This window comes from Moschus berezovskii, chromosome 8 (assembly GCF_049115385.1).
Source record: "Moschus berezovskii isolate FMDL1 chromosome 8, NW_MosBer_1.0, whole genome shotgun sequence".
NCBI classification, from domain to species: Eukaryota; Metazoa; Chordata; class Mammalia; order Artiodactyla; family Moschidae; genus Moschus; species Moschus berezovskii.
Window position 1 is genome coordinate 69,258,020 of NC_142467.1, and position 14,600 is coordinate 69,272,619.

Genomic DNA, 14,600 nt, shown 5'->3' on the forward strand with positions numbered 1-14,600 from the left:
CTGATGTCTATGTCAGAAGCTTTTTCTGTCCCTTTTCATACTTTAATATAACACTGCTACACAGAAGCTCTTGAGTGATCAAGCCTGGTCCCTGGTCCTAAATCTAAACCTTCTTCTTCAGAGATCACGAATCCAACACTGTTCACCATAAGCTATCACTGTGCCACACCCCCTTTTCTGCTCACACTGATCTGAGGCACTTTTCCTGGACTGTTTTTCCTCAGAGAACCAGCCCCTGTCTGGTATTAAGCACATACTACCCCACATACTACCCTTCTCACTTTCGCACATTGGAGAAGGAAATGGCAACCCACTCCAGTGTTCTTGCCTGGAGAATCCTAGGGACGGGGGAGCCTGGTGGGCTGCCGTCTATGGGGTCACACAGAGTCGGACACGACTGAAGTGACTTAGCAGTAGCAGCAGCAACCCCAGAGCAGTAGTTCCGTCTGTTTCAGTGCGTGGAGCCCTGTCTGGCACAGAGTATGAACTCATATGACAATGACCTGAAACAGTGACTGAATGGAAATCAGTGTACGCATGTCACTTAGAAATGTGGAGGAAATGAGGAAGAAACAGCTAAAGGTGAGAGAGCTGGTAGGTGCTAGAAAACTTGCTTTTTGCCTCTAAGCCTTTCAGCAGAATGTGATGTTACATACTTTTTGCATGAAATATTAAAAATTAGAATTAACATTTTTAATATAAACTTTTTTTCCTAATAGTCATATGAAATGAAACAATTTCTGAGGCATTTTAATTGAGACTTCACTGACTTCTGACTGGTTTGTACTCTGCTTTAGAGCTGGGCCAGGGAAGCTCCCCAGGATGGCGTAGGGTGCTGGAAGAGTGGTGGCGCTTACCTCTCCCGGCCGTGAGCTCACTTTTCCACCTGCTGCCCCACTTGATGCCGAGCTCCTGGTCATACTCATCCCTGTACCAGACCAGCAGCTCACAACCCGGCCTGACCACCCGGCAGGTTCAGTAGAAGATCTGTCTGTGATACTGGAAGGCCACCAGATTCTGCTCCTCGTCATCCTGGGCACAGTTCACATACCTGGGGTTGAGGTCGGAAAAGGGAAAGAAACAACAAGATAATGAGTTCCTTCCACCTGTCAGACCCACACCCAGCTCCTCGTCTTCAGTCTCTGAGGCCATCACTGCCCCCACCGCCTCTCCTGGGGACCTTCTGTTCACATCTTTGATCATGCCGTATGAATTCCTATCTCCAGATTCTGTTTCTTTTCCTTTTCCTGGCTGGAATGCTTTTCTCTCCTTACCTAATTAGTCATTTTCCAGAGCCCAGTTCCAGACTGGTCTCCACCTAGACTGGTCATAAGACTGGTGACCTCTAGCTCCTCTAAACTCTAAATTAAGTTCTCTTGTATTCCACAAAACTTGGTGCTTCTAGGCTGGCATGCACCCCTCAGCATTCACCCCAGCCTGCCTTCTCTCCCAGGGCTTTTCTCCAGTCTCCCCGTGTGTATTCAGGGTCCCATTCATTTGTGCCCCCCCTCCCCATGGAAACTTGGAGAGCATTCTGACTTAGCTCGAGACACAGAACAATAATAGTTTATACACTTTCTGCTTCCCCTGATGAAAGAAGAGGCCCTCAGAGAAAGGCCCTGCTCACAGCCATCCTGCCCTGCATTCCTTCCCAGGCCTCAGGGCCCACTTCTTGCTAGAACTGAGCCTGGGGAGGTTTCCCGCCTCATGGACTCAAGATCCCTCATGGTAGGTTATCCTGGGACTGTGCAGTTCTTCAAAAATAGAAAAAGTTACATATTCCTAAAATCAATTGTTTAATGTCTGTCTGCAGTATGTACTCCAAAAGGACATGGGTTGTGTGAACTGCTTCAGTAATGAACTCCACGTTTAAATTGGAACATAGAAAGTGCTTGGTAAGTGTTAATTAGGTAAGTTAAAGTGTCCCTGGTGAATCCAGACTCCTCAAGGTGCTTTCAAATACCCCAGTTTTGTGCAGCATGGAGATTTATATTTTGAGGGCATATACTATATTTCTATTTCTTTCTTTCTAATGTCTTTTGCAATGAAAGAGCATGTTATGGAGGAAAAAGAGGAAAGAAGATGTGAAAGCTATTGAGGGAAGCAGGATGGGAAAGGAAAGAGATATGGGCTTGAGGAAGGAGCGTCCTCTAGAACCTGCAGACTCACTGCACTCACCTCATCCAGTTGGCCCAAGATGTGTCCCTTCTATCCACATACTCATAGCAGTTTCTCCCTTTGGTGATCTGAGTGTCAGAAAAAGTTAAAAGATTTCTTCTCTCTCTCTTTTTTACTTTTGGTGGGAGGTAATAGAATCCCTCTGCTGTCATCAGTGCTCTTCAGCCTGCATGGATTCAACTGCCAGTCACAACCATGTGGTAAGCTCCTTAATCATCACCTCCATGTCTGAGTCTATTGGTCCACTCAGGGCAAGGGCCCTACAGGGGAGGAGCCACTTCTGTGTGCCTGTACCACTGTGCCGTTCCTACCTCTCCTCCGATCTTTAGATAGAAGTCCCGTGTTCATGCGCAGTGCACACAGTACACAGGGCTGACTGTGTCATCACCATCCACAGCCTCGCATGTAGACGTGAGGTTCCCCCCTGCCCCCGCCACACAGCGATGGGAGGTCAGAGAACAGGGGAAGAGGGGTGTTTCTCACCAGCCAGGAGTATCTGCTATTGGTGGCCTCTTCATTGTCTGTAATCTGGCCCTCGTAGGGGCCAAAGTGCAGGCCCAGTGGCAGATCAGGTGCCTCGTTCCACACTCTAAGCCCAGCCTCAGGGATGCCTGATGGTCTGATACTTAACCCAGGGGGCAGAGTGAGGGCTGAGCAGTTGGCATGCCCCTTCTCCACTATACAGTCCTTTACAAAGGTAGGGGGCCTGTGAGCAGCACAGCTGTTGATGAAGTTCTGACACTTCTCACAATCTGGAAGTGAGAGCAACAGGGATGAGGAGAGGTATAGTGATGTTGCTGGTCATAAAGACCTTCAGAAAGAACCAGGGCGCTCAGGGCATTTGGCCTTGATCCTGTACCCCATATCATAGAGGAAGAGGATGATTGGGGGACCAAATGGTGAGGTGAGATTATTGTTCCAAGGTCTTGTCTGTGAATGGGCCAGCGGGGTCACTCACAGAGGTAGTCGTCATCCTGGGAGTCACTGACCTCTTGGTACACATGGCCCTTTGTTTTTTGCAGGCTGTACATCTTCACTTTGGTCTCCTTTCTTCTGAGTTCTAAGATGGAGAAGAGAAGCTGAGCAAGGCTGGTGGGGTCTGGAGAGTTAGTCGCTATTTTATCAGAAAGTGTGCGATCTCCCACCTGTCCATCTATACAATGTATTAAATTGTTTTTTACATTTATTAAAAATTTTTTTATTTACTTATTTTTATTTTTTAGTGTTACATTATTTATTAATTGGCCAAGCCACATGGCATGTGGGATCTTAGTCCCCTGACCAAGAATGGAACCCATTCCTCCTGTAGTGGAAACATGGAGTCTTAGCCACTTAACCACCAGGAAATCCCTTCTCTATACTTTGTTTCATCTCCCTTCATCTACTGGTTCAGACAGGCTGAGGCTCCACACTGACCACAGATGCCCAGTTCAGTGTTAGCTTCCTGTACTTCCCATTAGTAGGTTTACCCTCCCAACCTTCTTACTTAGAAAATAGTTCACTGACACATCTGCTCAGAAAATATATGTTGAGGGCACATATATTTATGCCCAGAGGCCTAACAAAGCATGGTCCCTATTATCACAGCTGGATTTTTCGAACAACTTGTCTGTGTCAGCACTTTTATATTTAGTGTAATGCTTTCAAACACTGTATGAGTTATGTTTTCTTAGCTTCACTTTACAGATGAGCAATCAGGACCTCAGAAAATGTATAAGGCTTTCCCGTAGCCCTAGTGCTAACTTCAGGTCTCAGATCAGTCCAGCTTAAACCCATGCTTACCCAAAGTCCACCCCACATACCCATGCCATAATTAGCCTTTCTATAGGAATTAGAGGAACTAAACTCCCCCAAAACGAAACTCCTACCCACTTTTTGTCTGGGGTGCTGTTCAGAGGTACTTGCTTTTCTGGGAGGGGGTACTGGTTTCTGGGCCTGCTTAGAGCCACTTGTCAGCAATTTTGCGTCTCCTGGCAATTCCTTCATAGATTCATTACTTAATGGCACCCTGGACATTCCCTTCTGTATAAGAGTCACATAGTAAAGGACAACATGCATTTCTTTAGTTCTTTAGGACTTTATGAGGTGTTTTTACATGTATGACTTTAGTTAATACTTTGACAGTTCTTGAAAATACCTGGTGCGAGTGTGTGTGTGTGTGAACACTGGAGTGTAAATAAAGGACCTAAATGGGTAGTGAATCAAAACTAGAACTCATATCTTAAGGTTCTTTCACTTCAATTTTCTCCATGAAAGTGAGAGCGAGGCAGGGAGAATAGCTGGAGAATCAATAAGGTCAGGGAAATAAAGGGGTAAGGGCTCATAGAGAAAACCAGGGGCATTTTCTATTCAATAGTGGCCCTTTGATGGACGAAGAAGTGTGGAAAAGTACAGAGGGGACAAAACACATCTGGAAAATGAGGTTACAAAGCAATGAGATTGGGAAGAGAAAAGATGATTGGCAGAAACTTACCTAGACAATAGAGAAAATGAGCTGAAAATTGCAGGTTGCTACGTGCTAGAGACAATGTTCGGAATTAAAGTAGCTGGTGTCATCAGTTCTGCTTGAACAAGGCTGTACAACTAGCTGGTTCTCCTTAGCTTCCTGATCCATAAATTGGTATACATGCTAATTCTTAATGTTACAGTGGACATGAAATTTAATAACATTCAACAAATTGTTGTGTGAACTTAATAGAGTATGAATGTGAGAGTCTATTCCTGCCATCAATTTACCCCCTCAACTCTTTCTGTATTTGCAGTCTAGCTCACAGATACTATCTTCAGCATTCCTTGATCTTCTTATATCTAGATGAATATTTAAATTGGACACACTCACTCAGAAAACATTTAGGGGGCCCAAGGGGCTTTGAGCTGGGCCTGGACTTCTGAGAATTAATGGTATGGGTTAGGCTCTCAAAGCTCACGAATCAGATGATTCCAAACACTAAAGTTGCCTAATCAGAGCTCAGAGGAAGGAGTTGTTACATCCTCCTTCAAGAAAGAGCATATGAAATCAGTTCCAGATGATGAGTTTCTACTCAAAAGGAAGGGGGTAACCTATGTGAAGTCCTTCAGTTATTTTCTTATTTGTTGTTTTTCAGTTATCAAACCTGAGGTTTGTCAGGGTTGTAAGCTGATTCCTCTTATTGGAGTCGGAAGGTCTGAGGGTGGGAATCCTACCTCCTTCACGTTGGACCATCCACTCTACAAATTGCCCAGTATATCTGTAAGCTTCCTTTAGTCAGATGTCCTAGCATATCTCTCATTTTACCACAGTACCAAAGAACTGAGGTTGAAACCATCCCTCAGATGAATGATATAAAGATGTATAAATAAGGGAGCGTAAACTTTATAAAACTATGGAAGTTTTAATCGGCTTATAAGTCGTTTAGAGAAGGCACTTTGGATTAGATTGCACTACCAGTGATACTGTGATCTCAGGCATATAACCAAACATTTCTTTACCTCAGTTTCTTGATCTATGATGGTCATAGTTATAGTACCTACCTGTAGGTACTGTAGGATTATTTTAAGGTTTAAGTAAGTTTATTCACGTAAAATGCTTAAAGTCTGAAATATTGTGAAAATAATGTAACAATAGAACAGCCTACTATTGTTGCTGTTCTTACTAACTATAAAAATGGTGATGATATCAGATATTGTGCTAAAGACTCCAAAAAGGAAAGCAGCAGTTTCTAGGATCTTTGCATATTCTCCTATTCTTACCTGTTATTGGATCCATGAGAAGGATTTTCTTGTCAATGAAATTTGGGAGATACCTGCTGGTGTTTACCGTGCTCCACTCTAAAGGCCATCCAAGAAGGTTTTCCTAAAGAATGATGAGAATCAGTGTTTTGATTGTAAATGTTTCCAAACTCTGGGCATTCTAATTAAGGACAAGAATTTTGAGCCAGAATGTGACAAGGACAAGGATTATCAAAGGAGGAATGGAAAATGATTTCTGTATCATCAACTCCTATGCTTCCACTAGGTAGGAGCATCACATAATTTTCTTAAAATCAAAAAAGACAAAACTTCATCTGTGCTTCATCTGATGTTCATAAAATATCTAACAAATTTACTACCCTTTCATGACAAAGATACTCAACAAACTTGGAATAGAAGGAAGTAACCACAATATAATAAAGGTCATATATGAAAAGTCTACTTCTAACATCATTTTCATCAATGAAAAGCTGAAAACTTCTAAGATCAAGAAAAAAAAAGGCAAGTATACCCACTCTCAACACTTCTGTTCAACAAAATATTAGAAGTCCTAGCCAGAGTATTATCTTAGGAAAGGAAACAAAAATCTACCAATTTGGAAAGAAAGAAGTAAAATCATGTCTGTTCACAGAGGACATGATTTAACATGTAGAAAATCTTTAAAATTCCACACAAAACCTGCACAGAAAATCGCAGGGTACAAAATCAACATTCAAATATCTTTCCAGGCACAAACGATGACGATTTCAAGAAGGAAAATAAGAAAACAATCCTATTTATTTTTAATTTTTTTAAAGCTATAGTCAAGAAATACGTTTAAATTTAAAAAATTTATATTTATTTATTTGTGCCAAGTTTTTGTTGTGGCATGTGGGATCTTTAGTTGCAGCACGTGGGATCTGGTTCCCTGACCAGAGATTGAACCCAGGTTCTCTGCCTTGGGAGTGTGGAGTCAGCCACTGGCCCATCAGGGAAGTCCCAACAATCTTATTTATATTAGCATCAAAAAGAATAAAATAATTAGGAGTAAACTTAAGGAGACGAAAGACTTATACACTGAAAACTACTGAAAGGAATTTGATAAAAGTAAATAGAAAGGCATCCCATGTATATGGATTTGGAGTCTTAATATTATTGAGCTGTTCATACTACCTAAAGCAATTTAAAGATTCAATGCGATTCCTATTAAAATCCCAAATGGATTTTTTTTTCAGATATAGAAAAATCCATCCTACAGTTAATATAGAATCTCAGAGGACACCAAAACAATCTTAGAAAGAACAGCAAAGCTGGAGACCTCTGATTTCAGTAATCGAAAGAGTGTAGTATTGGAATAAAGTGTGTGCTTAGTTATTTAGTTATGTCCGACTCTGCGACACTTTGGGCTGTAGCCTGCCAGGCTCCTCTGTCTATGGGATTTTTCAGGCAAGAATACTTGAGTGGGTTGCCATTTCCTTCTCCAGGGGATCTTCCTGACCCACGGGTTGAACCCGTGTCTCCTGCACTGCAGGCAGATTCTTTACCTGCTGAGCCACTGGGGAAGCCCACTGGCATAAAGACAGACATATCAATCAATGAACAGAATAGACATCCAGAAATAAACTGAAATAAACTCTTGGATACATGGTCTAATGATCTTCATCAAGGGTGTCAAGACAATGGGGAACGCTTAATCTGGGTGACGAATGGTGCTGAGGAAACAAAATATACACATGCAAAATAATGAAGATCTTACATCATGTAGAAAAATCAACTCAAAATAGACCAAAGGCCTAAAGTTAAGACTTGATAACACTCTTAGAAGAAAACAAGGGTGAAACTTCACAACACTGAATCGGCAATGATTTCTTAGATATGATACCAAGTGCACAAATATTAATAACAAAGTAAAAATAGATAAATGGGACTACAGTAAACTTAAAACACAGCATATTAAAAAGCAGAGACATTACTTTGCCAACCAAAGTCCGTCTAGTCAAGGCTATGGTTTTTCCAGTGGTCATGTATGGATATGAGAGTTGGACTATAAAGAAAGTTGAATGCCGAAGAATTGATGCTTTTGAACTGTGGTGTTGGAGAAGACTCTTGAGAGTCCCTTGGACTGCAAGGAGATCCAACCAGTCCATTCTAAAGGAGATTAGTCCTGGGTGTTCATGGGAAGGACTGATGCTAAAGCTGAAACTCCAATACTTTGGCCACCTCATGCGAAGAGCTGACTCATTTGAAAAGACCCTGATGCTGGGAAAGATTGAGGGCCAGAGAAGAAGGGGACAACAGAGGATGAGATGGTTGGATGGCATCACTGACTCGATGGACATGGGTTTGGGTGGACTCCGGGAGTTGGTGATGGACAGGGAGGCCTGGAGTGCTGCGGTTCATGGGGTTGTGGAGAGTCGGACACGACTGAGCGACTGAACTGAACCGAACTGAAACTTAAAACTTCTGTGCAGCAAAGGACATAGTGAACAGAGTGAAAAGGTAACCTACAGAATGGTAGAAAATATTCGTAAAATACATATCTGATAGAAAGGGAAAGTGTAGTTGCTCAGTCATGTTTGACTCCTTGCAACCCCATGGACTGTAGCCTGCCAGGCTCCTCTGTTCATGGGATTCTTCAGGCAGAATACTGGAGTGGGTTGCCATTTCCTCCTCCAGGGGATCCTCTCGACCCAGGGATTGGACCTGGGTCTCCAGAATTGCAGGCAGATTCTTTACCATTTGAGCAACTAGCCCATTCTACATATCTGATAAGGGGTTAATAAGCACAGACCAATATGAAGGTTGCCTATAAGCCAGGAAGAGAACTTGATTGACCATGATGGCACCCTGATGTCAAACTCCCATGCTCCAGAATTGTAAGAAAACACATTTTTGTGGTTAAAGCAGTGCAGTCTGTTTTGTTATGGCAGCCTGAACTGACTAACACAGTGGGAGAAGGAATTGAATAGACATTTCTCCAAAGATATAAAAATGGCCAACAAACCAATGAAAAGATGCTCAATATTACTAGTCAACAGAGAAATACAAATTAAAACCACAATGGAAATTATCTCATACCTTTTATGAAAGTGAAAGTGAAGTCACTCAGTCATGTCCAACTCTTTGTGACCCCCATGGACTGTAGCCTACCAGGCTCCTCTGTCCACGGGATTTTCCAGGCAAGAGTACTGGAGAGGGCTGCCATTTCCTTCTCCAGAGGATCTTCCCAACCCAGGGATCGAACCTGGGTCTCCTGCATTGTAGACAGATGCTTTACCATCTAAGCCACCAGGGAAGTCACCTTTTATGATGGCCAGTATTAAGAAAAAGAGACAATAGCAAATTGTAAGGATATGGAGAAACTGGAACCCTGACACACTATTGTTGGAAATGTAAAATGTTGCAACCTTTATAGTAAACAGTATGGAGTTTCCTCAGAAAATTAGAAACAGACTGCTATGTGATCTAGCAACCCAATTCCTGTGTATATATCCATGAAAAATTGAAAACGAGATCCTGAATAAATATGTGCACATTTATGGTCATTGCAGCATGATTCACAATTGGCAAGATGTAGAAGCAACCTAAATCTTCATTGGTGGATAAACAGATAAAGATTATATATAAAATATACTTCATATATTTTATATACACATGCACACAATGGAATATTTTTCAGCCTTAAAAAAGAATGAAAAAAAATGAATGAAATTCTGTCATATGCTACATCAGGATGTACCTTGAGGATATTATGTTAAGTGAAATGAACCAATCAATAAAAGACAAATATTGCATGATTCCACTTATACGGGGTATATAAATTAATCAAATTCATGGAAATGGAAAATAGAATGGTGGTTGCCAAGGGCTAAGGAGGAAGAAATGGAGAATTGTTGCTCAATGGATGTAGAGTTTCAGTCATACAAGGTGAAAAAGTTCTACAGATTTGTTGCACAACAATGTGTATATAGTTAGCAGTAGTGTGCCATACACTCAAAAATTGTTAAGAGGGTAAATAAAGATGTGTAGAGATGTGGTGAACCATGGGGTATGTGTTCCCTGTGAAGAATCTCTTTTCATGTCAAAACCTTTGCAGACAACCAAATGTTTGGTTTTCATCTCTCTTATACTAGTTTTGGTAACCAAAGGGAACATATAGACTTCCCTGGTGGCACAGTGGATGAGAATCTGCCTGCCAATGCAGAGGACACAGGTTCGATCCCTGGTCTAGCAAGATTCCAAATGCTGTGGGGCAACTAAGACTGTGTGTCACAACTCCTGAGCCTGTGTGCACGCTGCAACAAGAGAAGCTACTCAGCACAACCAGAGAGAGCCCATGCACAGCAACGAAGACCCAGCACAGCCAAAAACAAATAAATAATAAAAAAGAATCTAGGAGAACAGAAATCCATAGATGGAGAATCACAGAACTAATCTTGGAATATGAAGTCAAGTGGGCCTTAGAAAGCATCACTACTAACAAAGCTAGTGGAGGTGATGGAATTCCAGTTGAGCTATTTCAAGTCTTGAAAGATGATGCTGTGAAAGTGCTGCACTCAATATGCCAGCAGATTTGGAAAACTCAGCAGTGGCCACAGGACTGGAAGAGGTCAGTCTTCATTCCAATCCCAAAGAAAGGCAATGCCAAAGAATGCTCAAACTACCGCACAGTTGCACTCATCTCACATGCTAGTAAAGTCATGCTCAAAATTCTCCAAGCCAGGCTTCAGCAGTATGTAAACCGTGAACTCCCAGATGTTCAAGCAGGTTTTAGAAAAGGCAGAGGCACCAGAGATCAAATTGCCAACATCCGCTGGATCATGGAGAAAGCAAGAGAGTTCCAGAAAAACATCTATTTCTGCTTCATTGACTATGCCAAAGCCTTTGACTGTGTGGATCACAATAAACTGTGGAACATTCTGAAAGAGATGGGAATCCCAGACCACCTGACCTGCCTCTTGAGAAACCTGTATGCAGGTCAGGAAGCAACAGTTAGAACTGGACATGGAACAACAGACTGGTTCCAAATAGGAAAAGGTGTACGTCAAGGCTGTATATTGTCACCTTGCTTATTTAACTTATATGCAGAGTACATCATGAGGAACGCTGGGCTGGAAGAAGCACAAGCTGGAATCAAGATCGCTGGGAGAAATATCAATAACCTCAGATATGCAGATGACACTACCCTTATGGCAGAAAGTGAAGAGGAACTCAAAAGCGTCTTGATGAAAGTGAAAGAGGAGAGTGAAAAGGTTGGCTTGAAGCTCAACATTCAGAAAACAAAGATCATGGCATCTGGTCCCATCACTTCATGGGAAATAGATGGAAAAACAGTGGAAACAGTGTCAGACTTTATTTTTTTGGGCTCCAAAATCACTGCAGATGCTGATTGCAGCCATGAAATTAAAAGACGCTTGCTCCTTGGAAGGAAAGTTATGACCAACCTTGATAGTATATTAAAAAGCAGAGACATTACTTTGCCAACCAAGGTCCGTCTAGTCAAGGCAATGGTTTTTCCCGTGGTCATGTATGGATGTGAGAGTTGGACTGTGAAGAAGGCTGATCGCCGAAGAATCGATGCTTTTGAACTGTGGTGTTGGAGAAGACTCTTGAGAGTCCCTTATACTGCAAGGAGATCCAACCAGTCCATTCTAAAGGAGATCAATCCTGGATGTTCATTGGAGGGACTGATGCTAAAGCTGAAACTGCAATACTTTGGCCACCTCATGCGACGAGTTGACTCACTGGAAAAGACTCTGATGCTGGGAAAGGTTGGGGGCGGGAGGAGAAGGGGACGACGGAGAATGAGATGGCTGGATGGCATCACCGACTCTGTGGACATGAGTTTGAGTGAACTCCGGGAGTTGGTGATGGACAGGGAGGCCTGGCGTGCTGTGATTCATGGGGTCGCGGAGAGTTGGACACGACTGAGCGACTGAACTGAACTGAACTGAACTGAAACTCTTTACTCAGAGCAGCAGAAGAGTAAGTCAGCTGCTCACTTCCATTTTATAATGAGTGTACTTCATTTTATTTACGTGATGCTGTCTCTGGTCAGTGAAATGTGGGAAAGATCAGGGAGACTAAATAGTTCTCTCAAACCCTTTCCCAGAATCAAGACAAATAATTAAGTTCACTGTAGGTAAGAAGATCATGTGGTGTGGTTTTATATATATACATAAATAATGTATCTTGACATAATGGTAATCATTTCCTCTTCTAAGAGATTTACTCCAATAACCAAATTATTATGAGATTAGTATTAGAAAGTTCTTTGGTGAATTTATAGTCTACGTACAGTTTCTTTAATTGCCCTTTCATTAAGAATGGTTAGCAAACATAATCATTTTTAAAAATAAAAAGAAAGATAAATTTTAAACATAAAACTATTGAGAATCATATTGAAAAACCTATAGATCCACCTTCATTCAGGCTTATGTCAATATTCTGCCACTTCAGATCTTTTAATTTCCAGTTCAGAATTCAAAACAAAAACAAAATAAAAACAAACAAAAAACTAACCAAGACACAGTGAAGCCACCTGTCAACCCTTTCTCCTCTGGTGCTGAATGGTACTTCTTATTCACATTTAGATTTTTAAATATTCACCATTTTTCACTGTATAAATAATACATATAATTTTTCCAACAAAAGACCTCATATTTATTACTGAGCCAAAGGACTAGCACAGAAACACTGACACAAAGAGAAAAATCATTTTTTCAATAAAACAAAAGGATGCATTAGTGATGTTTTCAGAGTGATATCAGAAGATGCAAGTGACCCTGACACAACATAAATATGTGTGCCACCTCATGTGTGGCTCCTTATAGACCTAGTTTGGTTCTTCTGCAATGTCCTCTTTTGTTTTATTACCAGTTTTCATTCAAATCCACTGGGGAATGGGACGATTCTGCTTTTGTTTCTTGGCCAGGAATCACTTGATTCTGAAAGTCTTGTGAGAAGAGCTGGTGAGGAGCAGAGTCAACTGCACGTGCGATGTCAGAGAAGGGGAGGCTAATTATATTCAATTCAGTTCAGTTCAGTCGCTCAGTCGTGTCCGACTCTTTGCGACCCCATGAACCACAGCACGCCAGGCCTCCCTGTCCATCACCAACTCCCGGAGTTCACTCAAACTCATGCCCATCGAGTCGGTGATGCCATCCAGCCATCTCATTCTCTGTCGTCCCCATCTCCTCCTACCCCCAATCCCTCCTAGCATCAGACTCTTTTCCAGTGAGTCAACACGTCGCATGAGGTGGCCAAAGTATTGGAGTTTCAGCTTTAGCATCAGTCCTTCCAATGAACACCCAGGATTGATCTCCTTTAGAATGGACTGGTTGGATCTCCTTGCATATTTAAAAAATTCATATGGATAGTCTCGTATTGTATAATACAGTGCTTTGCATCTTGCTAGTTTGCTGAATATTATGTTTTCTTTGCTAAAGCCTGAGATGCAGCTGAGACCTAAACCCAGTTTGGTTTCAGGAAGACACCTCTAAATCCTCCTGGCCCCTCACCTTGCTGCCTTGGTGTCCATTCTTCATCAGAATCCTCAATGTCATCTACCTGGGGTTTGATGACCTGTCTGCGGTGATGCATGAAAGCTGGTTGAGGGGCTCTGAGACCTGGAAAGAAGCAAAATTTTTGCTCTAAGAAAGAGGAACAAAGCATAGAGGCAATGGAAAGTGTCACAAAGTCAGGACAATTAGCAGGATGGGCTGGGAGGATCTAGAACAAAGGAAGAGGTGAGCTCTGTACTGCCAGGGCCAGACCTACATTGATACAAAATAAAAATTTCTTCCAGGTTCATCTCCACACAAAAGGGAACTGTGAGTAGATGAAGGCCAAGTTAACACTGAGGCTGAAGATCTGTTTCATGTTTCCTAGGCTCACAGGCAGCCAGCATTTCCGGTTACCTATAGTAATCAGTGCTTCGTAGTTTCTTTTCACATTCCTATATCAGATTTTTTCCTATTCTCCCATCTCTGCCCATTCTTCCTTGGAGAAGTATATGGAAATGTCTTTGAAAGCATCTTTGGGCTAAAGAAAATAATAGATTTAATCAGTGACTTACTAATATAAGTCAAACCTTAGAGGTGGGCCTTCTCCTCCACCTTGTGTGCAGGGAGTAGGCTGAAGCTACTGGATGGTCTCTGTGAGACAAGCATGAAAACTTTCCTTCCTGACTGTGTCCTGCTCAACTGAGCATTTTCCTAACTCTCCCTGGACACAGAGCAGTCCACGATGCTAGTGTCCTGTTCTGCCCCACTATACCCTACTGTCTTAGACAGGACCAGCACTCCCTTACTGTGTATATTGACAGAGAAGCTCACTCAGTGGTTCAGGCAAGCAGTCTGTGGTCCTTCAGGGACCAGGTCCATGTCCTTCCTATAGAGCTGGCTTAGAGCCCCCTCCACCTCTCAAGGTGGGCTTCCACTCTGTTCTCCCTGCATCTCCCTCAGTCCTCTCCTCCAGGGACCTGTTGGAGCTCATGGCCCTGGGACTGCCTCAATGCCGAGGTGCCTGTGGAAGGAGAAGATGCTGAGATAGCCCACTGTTTAGACTCAGGTCTGTTTGCCCTGGGTGGAGTGTCCAGGGCAGGAAGGTGCAGGGAAAGTCAAGGTAGGGGTTGGTGGGATGGACTGATCCTGACTGGCCATGACAGAGCAGCCTAATATGAACTAGATTTGGTTTCTTCGGTTCCCCTACAA

General features: G+C 42.5%; 1 pseudogene; it reads right to left on the bottom strand.

Moving 5' to 3' along the window:
- Nucleotides 1–14,382, bottom strand: part of LOC129558924 (histone-lysine N-methyltransferase PRDM9-like) — a 31,146-nt pseudogene extending 16,764 nt beyond the window's left edge.
- Nucleotides 14,383–14,600: the final 218 nt, after the last annotated feature.